Raw genomic sequence first — 9779 nt, 5'->3', positions numbered from 1 at the left:
TTTGGAACTATGTAAACATGAACTTTATATACTTTAATAAATGTTGTGGAATTGTTTCTTTCGATATACTATCCTCGGGCAACCGAGATGGTAACAGACACTCATGCTAGGGTGGTCCTTGGTATGGCACCTTGGTATGTGGAGGTGTTACAAAGTGGTATCAGAGCGACGATTCTGGAACCTAAAACTAATAAACCTAATGAACATAGGGAGTCTAAATAAAATGAACCCGGGGAGAGTTGTTTGGAGCTACCGCAAAGACTTGGGAGACATCCCGAAGTTGCATTGAGTCCCTTACAATCTCGAGCCGGTCAACATGGGGGTGTCTTGGGGACCGTTGTGTGTTTAAAGTTATGTGCGTTGTACTAGTAGCTGTGAATCTTGTGATGTTGTTGGATGAAATGAAAAGTGAATTGTGTAATTTGAACATGGTGGTATATGAGAAAGTGAATTGCGTAGTTAAACATGATAGACTTGAGCATGATATGTGATTTATTACTTGGCATTTGGAAGGGTAGTAAAGTATTGTATATAGAATTGCATGTTAAAGTATGTTATCATAAGTATATAGCTCATCTTTGGCATGACTCGGCCGAGCAGGGCAGGTACTCGGCCGAGTAAGGGATACTCGGCCGAGTAACCAAGCACTCGACCGAGTGTTCGTTGGTGTGTACGTTGTGATCACTCGGCCGAGTAATAGTTGTACTCGATCGAGTAATATCCATACTCGACCGAGTATGTTCTCTGTGTTTTTGACGTTGGCTACTGGAGTGGAATAATCGGCCGAGTAGTAGCATTATTCGGCCGAGTAGTCCATACTCGAACGAGTATTTCACCATACTCGGCCGAGTGCTTCTTTGGCGGAGGGTCTTGTTCATTTTGAGCCGTAGGCTATATGCTTACGTTGATATGTTCATTTTATATATACTTTTATCCCTCATTTTAGCTCGGTTTCTATTGTTCATCATACTTTAATTAGTATATTTTTGAGCTAATCTTGTGTTCTAGGTGTATTGTCGTGTTTGTTACGTTTTTGTAGGAATCTAAGCATTTAGAAGCTTTTTCCTATCACATTAACATACATCAAGTTCACTAAGCTAAGTGGAAACAAGATGGACCAATCATGACAATGAAAGGTATTTCCAAGCCCAAACAAGAGTGTGTGAGAAATGCAAAATGATCCTACAAAGAGCCCAATAAGAAGTCCAAAATCATGTGGAAAATATCAAAGCTTAGGATGCTCATTTGGATGCTATTAGAAGTATTTATGAAGCATTAACCGGGTGCATTAAGGATCATTTATCGCAAACATTGGATTCCCTCGAGCATTAAACAAAAATTGAAGCCAAAACACCCGGACAACCATGCCCCCGATCGGGGTGGCATGTCCCCGATCGGGGTTGTACCCCTCTTGGATTCTTACGTTTCTTCTCCCTCTCCTATAAATAGGAGAGGCATTCCAAGGCTTAGGGCATCCAATTTTACGTCTCATTTTACTTTACAATAGCCTTAAGCATTATATTTCTCTCATTAGTATTCTCATTTTAGTTTACAAATTGTTAAGCCTTCCTTAGTTTAATCCTTCAACATTTTGTTCTACACTCAAGTTATTGTTCAACCTTTTCTTATTCAAGTTAATTTGGATATTTCTTCTTCCTTGCAAGTCCATTTCTTTACGGTATTTCTACTTCTAATTTACTATTTTACTTTTCTACTTTAGTTATCGTATAATTTATCATTAGCTCGATCATCATATCATCATTAGTCTTGTTTTATGTTTCATCATTTAGATTCTAACATTCGTACAACCATGTTTAGCATTTCTTATAATATAGTTTGCAATTTATATTCCAACATGAGTAGCTAAATTTCCTAGCCAAGGGCTAGGGGAGCCATGCATAAATCAAATATGTAACATGATAAAATAGGTTAATAATAATATTGCTCATATTGCTTCTATCACATGTTTGCATAGTCACGTTTAATCCTTGTTTAAGGCCTTATTCATAGAATAAGTTTGTTCATTCATTCTAAAAGTCGAGAGGCATAGAATCGAATTAGACAAAGCATGTGTAGTAGGACGACCTAGTCACGGACGAAAGTTTCTCTATGACCCGGTCTATGGTTGATACTAATGCCGTAAGGTGAGTATCTTTAAGCCTAAGCAATTGACAATGTTATTAGTACCAAGTTTATCATAACCATATATTTACCTTTGCATGTGTGACCCGACCCCCTGAGACTCCTTTTTATTATATAATTTACATTACAACTTTTGTTAATCATTAAACAACCAAACCAAACTAAAAACGAAATCGACCTTGATAAGATCTATCCATAGCATTTCACAACGTAATTCCCGTTTCCTTATGTTCGACCCCTATTGGTACATTAATTTGTGTCTAGGGAAATTATCTTTGCATAGGTACGCGATAAGCCTATCAAATTTTGGCGCCGTTGCCGGGGAAACGGTTTTATTGCGTTTTGAATTGTCGATTTTTATCCTGTTTTCTTTTGTCTTGAGGAACACTTGTTCCTTAAGACCGTTACTTATCATTTCTCTAGAAATTGTTGTCTTATACCCAGGTCCTCACGCAAGGGAGAATTGCTTTCACCGAATTCCGACCCCGAGAGAACCTTTAGGAGAAGACGACGTTTTTGGAAGGAAGTGAAAGAGGCCTCTTCTCCCGTACAAGCCGAAAGTGCTAGAAAGTCTTACTTAGACGATCTAGAAGCCCTTGAATAGGAGGAGGTTTCAAGCTCATCATCTCCACCACCACCACCACCATCTACTACCAAAAAGATGGTGAAACTTTCCGGTCACTCAAAGCCCATTGTGGCCATGCTTCCGGCCGGTATCACAACCACTCAAATTACCGCGCCGGACTTCGAAATCAAACCGGCTTTCATTAGCCTTGTGGAGAGGTAGCAATTTGGGGGAAGTCCTTTGGAGGATCCCAATTTGCATGTGCAAAATTTTTTTGACTATTGCTCCATGATCCGTCAAACGGGCGTCACTCAAGCCCAAATAAGGGAAATACTTTTCCCTTTTTCTTTGAAGGACAAAGCCAAACTTTGGATCAATAGCCTTGACCGCACCGCCATGGGAATCACTAATTGGGAGACTTTGGCTCTTGCTTTCTATCAAAAGTTTTTTCCACCGGAGAAAACTCAAACTTTGAGGAGCCAAATCACCGGATTCCGTCAACAAGCTCTTGAGAGCTTATATGAGGCTTGGGAGAGGTACAAAGAGCTTAAAAGACAATGCCCACATAATGGGCTAGATGATTGGTTTCTAGCAATAACATTGTACAATGGATGTTGTGCCGAGTCCCAAAGGATTCATGATTCCGCCAACAATGGGCGGTTTGATCAAATTGACACCGACATTGCTTATGACACGATCGAATCTATGGCGGTCCATGATGCACAATATGTCAATTCTTGAGTTGTGTCATCCAAAGGTAAAGAAGAATCCTCCAACAACTCCGTTTTGCCAGCTCAAATTGCCTTGCTCCAACAACAATTGGCGGAAAGAGATGCTAAAGATTTCATTCAACAACTCAATGTCGTGTTTTCAACAAGCCAAATCGTTGTTTGTGATGATTGCGGAGGTGTGGGTCATTATGCCGCTCATTGCCGAGCTCCTATCGAAGAGGTAAATGCTTTTCAAGCTTTTAGACAAAGTTCATATCCACCAGGTACATTTTCCAACACATATAACCCGAATACAAAATTTCATCCGAACTTGTCTTACACTAGCAACAATGTGCTTAACCCTCAACCCCCACCACAATAAAATGCCTATGTTCCTCAACAACAAAAGTATAATCCTCCACCGGGTTATCAAAATCAAAGGCCCCCAAAAAATAATTTCCAACAAAATCCATCACAAAATGCCCAACAAAACAATCAAGGAGTTGGTAAGCTCGAGGGCATGATAGTCCAAATGCAAAGGGAATTATTGGCTCAAATGCAAAAGAATGATCAAGCTCATAGTGTCGCGGTCAAGATGTTGGAACAACAAGTGGCTCAACTAGCCGCTTCTAACTCTCAAGGAAAATGGGTCAACTACCCCCTCAAGGTGAGCAACCACATGCTACCTTTAATGCTATCTCCTTAAGAAGTGGTACGAAATATGATGGGTCATCCATGCCCAAAGAAGATGAGGAGGTACTTGTTGAGTTGGAAATCTCTCCAAATGATGAGGAAAGTGAAGAAATTCCCAAGAAAGTGGATGATCCACTTGTTGTTGAGAAAGTCAAGGAAGTGGAGGATGCTCCTCCAAAGAAAGATGTTGAAGCAAAGATTCCGGAAAAAGTCAAGGTACCATTTCTTCACAGATTGGCAAAGCATCAAAAGAATTTTCAATTCGGTAAGTTTATGGAAGTTGTGAAGAATCTCCAGGTAGTCGTTCCTTTTACCGAGTTAATCACTCAAATTCCATCTGACACTAAGTTCATGAAAGACATTTTAACTAAGAAGAGGACTTTTGATGAAGAAGCAATAGCTCTCACCGCCGAGGTGAGTGCTCTTTTGCAAAACAAGCCCCCTCCTAAGGTAAAATATCATGGTAGCTTTTCTATTCCATGCACAATTGGCACCTACCAAATTGATAAAGCTTTATGCGATTTAGGTGCTAATGTGAGTGTAATACCTTACTCTATTTGTGCTAATCTTAATTTGGGAGTTTTAAAATGCACTAGTGTCACATTGCAAATGGCGGATTGTTTTATAAAACACCCTTTGGGAGTTTTGGAGGATGTTCCCGTTAAAGTTGGTAAGTTTTTCATTCCGGTTGATTTTATTGTTCTTGACATGGCCGAAGATGCCCAAATCCCAATCATTTTGGGAAGACCCTTTTTACATAACACGGGTGCGGTAATCGATGTCAAGAACGGTAAAATTACATTGGAAGTGGGTGATGATAAGGTCACATATAATTTGAATAGTGCCATGAAGAGTCCAATGATAGAAGAGTCTTGTTATTCTATTGACATTTTGGATGTTGTTGATATAGTTATAGAAGACTCTACACCACGATCTTTATCTAAAGATCCCTTGGAGGCACTCTTGTTATTGGAATCATTTGCAGGTGATGATGAGATTGGAAATGAGGATATTGATGCTTTGGATCAAGAATTGGATGGAGATGAGCTATCATTGGAGGAGAGCTCACACTTTATAGGCTTGGTTGCTACACCTCAAGATCTTGAGGTACAAAAACCCGAGCTTAAGCCCCTTCCTTCCAATTTGAGGTATGCTTTTCTAGATGATGAGGGGATGTGTCTAGTAATCATTAGTGCTAAATTAGATGAGAGTCAATTGGCTAAATTGCTTCATGTCTTAAGGTCTCACAAGAAAGCCATTGGTTATAAACTTGATGATTTAAAAGGCATATAAGTCCCGAATTTTGCATGCACCAAATTAATCTTGAGGAATATTATAAACCATGTGTCCAAGGTCAAAGACGGCTAAATCCTAACATGCAAGAAGTGGTAAAAAAGGAAGCACTTAAATTGTTAGATGCGGGAATTATCTATGCGGTTTTCGATTCTAAATGGGTGAGTCCGGTCTAAGTGGTTCCTAAGAAAGGAGGAACCACCGTAGTCAAAAATGATAAAAATGTGCTAATTCCAACTAGAATTGTGACGGGTTGGAGAATGTGCATTGACTATAGGAGGCTAAATCTAGCCACAAAGAAAGACCACTACCCATTACCTTTTATTGACCAAATGTTGGAAAGGTTGGCATGTCACAAATATTTTTTCTATCTAGATGGTTATTCTGGGTTCTTTCAAATACCCATTCACCCGGATGACCAAGAGAATACCACGTTCACATGTCCCTATGGTACATTTGCCTACCGTAGAATGCCTTTTAGTCTTTGCAATGCCCCCGCCACTTTCCAACGTTGCATGATAAGCATCTTTTCCGACTACATTGAGTCTATCATGGAGGTGTTTATGGATGATTTTAGTGTCTATGGTTCTTCTTTTGATGCTTGTTTGACTAACTTGTCCAAAGTGTTGAAGCGTTGTGAAGAGGTTGATTTGGTGTTGAATTGGGAAAAGTGCCACTTCATGGTGAATAAAGGAGTGGTACTTGGTCATATTGTTTCGGAAAGAGGAATTGAAGTGGACCGTGCTAAGGTCCAAGTTATTGAGCAACTACCCCCACCGGTAAATGTGAAGAGTGTAAGGAGTTTCTTAGGTCATGCGGGTTTCTACCGCCATTTTATTAAAGATTTTTCTAAGATTGTCAAACCTCTTACGGAGCTTCTTTTAAAAGATGCTCCCTTTGTGTTTACTAACGATTATCTTGAGTCTTTTAATAGGATCAAAAAGGCTTTGATTTCCGCACCTATCATCCAATCACCGGATTGGAACTTGCCATTCGAGTTCATGTGTGATGCAAGTGACTATGCGGTAGGTGCCGTCCTAAGACAAAGAAAGGACAAGGTTCTCCATGATATCTACTACGCTAGAAAAACCTTGGATGCGGCCCAAATTAACTATGCCACAACGGATAAGGAGCTACTTGCTATTATCTATGCCTTAGACAAATTCTGCTCCTACTTGATCGGTTCCAAAGTCATTGTTCATGCCGATCATGCCGCATTGAAGCATCTCCTAGCCAAACAAGAAGCTAAGCCAAGGTTGATAAGATGGATCTTGCTCTTGCAAGAATTTGATCTTGAGATCAAAGACAAGAAGGGGGCCGAAAATGTTGTTACCGATCACCTATCCCGTTTGAAGTTCAATGATGGAGGTATTGAGTTACCTATCGATGATTCTTTCGCCGACGATGTTCTAATGATGTTGGAAGCCAATACTCCTTGGTATGCCGACATAGCCAACTACCTAGTTGGAAGAGAATTGCCACCCAACCTTTCATATCAACAAAGGAAGAAGTTCTTACATGATGCCAAATTATTTCTATGGGATAATCCACATTTGTTCAAACATTGCTCGATGGGCTTTTCCGGAGATGTATCCCACATTGGGATGTGAAAAGGGTGCTAGAAGGATGTCATTCTGCTCCTTATGGTGGTCATCATGGACCATCCAAGACCGTTGCTAAGGTATTGCAATCCGGCTTCTATTGGCCAACTATGTTTCAAGATGCTAAGAATTTCGTGATGGCTTGTGATGCTGGCCAAAGAACGGGCTCTATATCAAGGAGGCACGAGATGCCTCTAAATGGTATCTTGGAAGTAGAGGTGTTCTATGTTTGGGGCATAGATTATCAAGGACCATTTCCTTCCTCAAAAGGGAATCGATATATTTTGGTTGTCGTTGATTATGTCTCTTTATGGGTAGAGGCAATTGCTACTCCAACTAATAATGCTCGCACCATGATCAACTTATTCAAGAAGATCATATTTCCAAGGTTCGGTGTTCCAAGAGAAATCATTAGCGATCGTGGTACTCATTTTGGTGAGAAACAACTTGATGCTTTGTTGGAAAAACATGGAGTCTATCATATAAGAGACTTGGCTTACCATCCATAAACTAGTGGCCAAGTGGAGGTTTCCAACCGTGAGATCAAGTCCATACTTGAGAAAGTTGTTGCCAAATCACGAAAAGATTGGAGTATGAAGCCCGATGATACCTTATGGGCCTACCGTACCGCATGTAAGACACCTATTGGTACCTCACCATATAGGTTGGTCTATGGAAAGGCATGCCATCTTCCCATTGAGATGGAACAAAAGGCTTTTTGGGCAATTAAGGAGCTTAATACGGACCCGAAATTGAGTGTAGAGAAGCGGTTATTGCAACTCAATGAACTTGATGAATTCCGCTTGCAAGCTTATGGGAGCTCCCGTCTCTACAAGGAGAAAACAAAAAGATGGCATGACAAAAAACTCTTGAACAAAGAATTTCAAATTGGTGATAAAGTCTTGCTATTCAATTCCCTATACAAGCTATTTCCGGGAAAGTTGCGATCACGGTGGACCGGTCCATATATCGTCACGAATATCAACAAGTTCGGTTCCCTTGAAGTGATGACCACCAAGGGCGAAAAATTCAAAGCAAACGGTCATCGTTTGAAGCTTTACCATAAGAATGTGATCGTCGGTGTGATAGAGGAAATGACCGTTCAATCTCTACCAAAGAAAGCTTAAACCGACTCAAGATTTTTCGTCGTGCGGGACGTTAAACCAGCGCTTCTTGGGAGGCAACTCAAGCTTTTTATTGCTTTTATTTATTTTTTGTTTTTAATTTTTTGCAATTTATTATTTTTCGTAGATTAGTAATAAAATACTCGACTTGACGATGTTTTTTTTTTGTGATTTTTAGGTGAAAATGAAGAAAGGAGGCTTAGAAGTGAATAATGCACGCTTCCCCATGCAAGAATCTCGTTCGGGGACGTGGTTTTCGAGAAAAGAGAAGAAAATTACATCATACGGGGAAACGAGTCAAACAGCGAAGAGGTAGTCAACCCCGATTGGGGTTGGGGGCCCCGATCGGGGTCGTGGTTCTGTGATTATTTGGCCTTTGCTTTATACGAGTAAGTTAAAAAAAAAAAAGATAGATTCTTTCATTCATCACCATACCCGACGGTACTCCCTTCTTCTTCTCTCTTCCATATTTTCTTCATTTCTTCATCTAAAATCACAAGGAACATCAATTTCTTCATCAATTTTGTAAGATTTAATCACCCATTAACATCAATTGGTAAGTTTTCTTCTCTTTTCTCTTTTCATTCATCCATTTCAATCAATTAGTTGGATTATGCAAACCCTAACTCAATTTGGGGGAATTCGATTTTGTGCTTTTTAGTGCTAGAAATTGGTTGTAGAATGCTTATTTCATGTTTGTAGTGTGAATTAGTTCACTAATTCATACTATTATGCCTATTATGATGAATTTTGGTTTGCCTTAAGATGAATTTTTGTCTTAAATTTCAAAAAAATGGTACCAAGAAAAGCTCCTACCCAAGGTGCTTCTAAGAGAAGGAGAGGTGGGGCGGAACCTTCAAATGCTGCGGAGGATGTGCAAATGGAAGAAGTCCCGGAGTGGCATGAGCCGGAATTTCCGAATGTGTTCTTCAATTCACAAGCTAAATACAACAATTGGGTCATCTTGAAGAACAAAGGTATGTAATCAACAAAATTTATCAACCAAGCTTCTTTAAACAACATTGGAATTGAGAAAAATGTCAAGACTTTGTTTAAAAATCTTGGTATGAAGCATTGTTATACAATGAATTATAAGACCTTCCCCGAACTCACCCTTGAGTTCTTGAGCTCTTTCGAATTTCATAGGTCTAGGAAACCCGGTTTTATTGTTTTTGTTACCTTTTGCTTGTTTAATGAAGACCATAAGTTGGACTTAGCGAACTTTGCCGCTATCTTTCAATTGCCTCACAAGGACTTACCCACCGAATCACCCGATGATTATAACCCCATTTTAACTTGGATTGCCATTTCTCACTTGCCCTTTCAAGATTGGGATCATAGCCCTCATCAATTTATACATTACCCCGACATAAGGATTTGGCAAAGGTTTATGGGATGGACCTTTTTTGGGAGAAATGAACCTCACTCGGTGAGGAAGATTGAAATAGAGATTTTGGGTGCTTTCTTGAATATTAATGGTGATGAGAAATGGGGAATCAATATCCCCTACCACTTTGCGGTCCATTTGACTAAACAATGCAACCCCAAAAATAGTTGTATTGTCTTGGGGGGGTTTGGTCACTAAAATTGCACACCACTTATGTAGGTTTAACCAAGATTATACCACTTTGAGACCATTGCTTGAGTCTAA

At 39.8% G+C, this 9779-nt stretch overlaps 1 non-coding gene across 1 annotated transcript; it reads right to left on the bottom strand.

Moving 5' to 3' along the window:
• Positions 1–3175: 3175 nt before the first annotated feature.
• LOC141589376 (small nucleolar RNA R71) lies at positions 3176–3282 on the bottom strand. Its single transcript, XR_012520317.1, has one exon. It is a non-coding gene; the product is annotated as a small nucleolar RNA R71 (small nucleolar RNA).
• Positions 3283–9779: the final 6497 nt, after the last annotated feature.

Source organism: Silene latifolia, chromosome 6 (genome assembly GCF_048544455.1).
Source record: "Silene latifolia isolate original U9 population chromosome 6, ASM4854445v1, whole genome shotgun sequence".
Lineage (NCBI taxonomy): Eukaryota > Viridiplantae > Streptophyta > Magnoliopsida > Caryophyllales > Caryophyllaceae > Silene > Silene latifolia.
The sequence above is the reverse complement of the archived record's forward strand: the minus strand, read 5'-3'. Positions and strand labels throughout refer to the sequence as shown.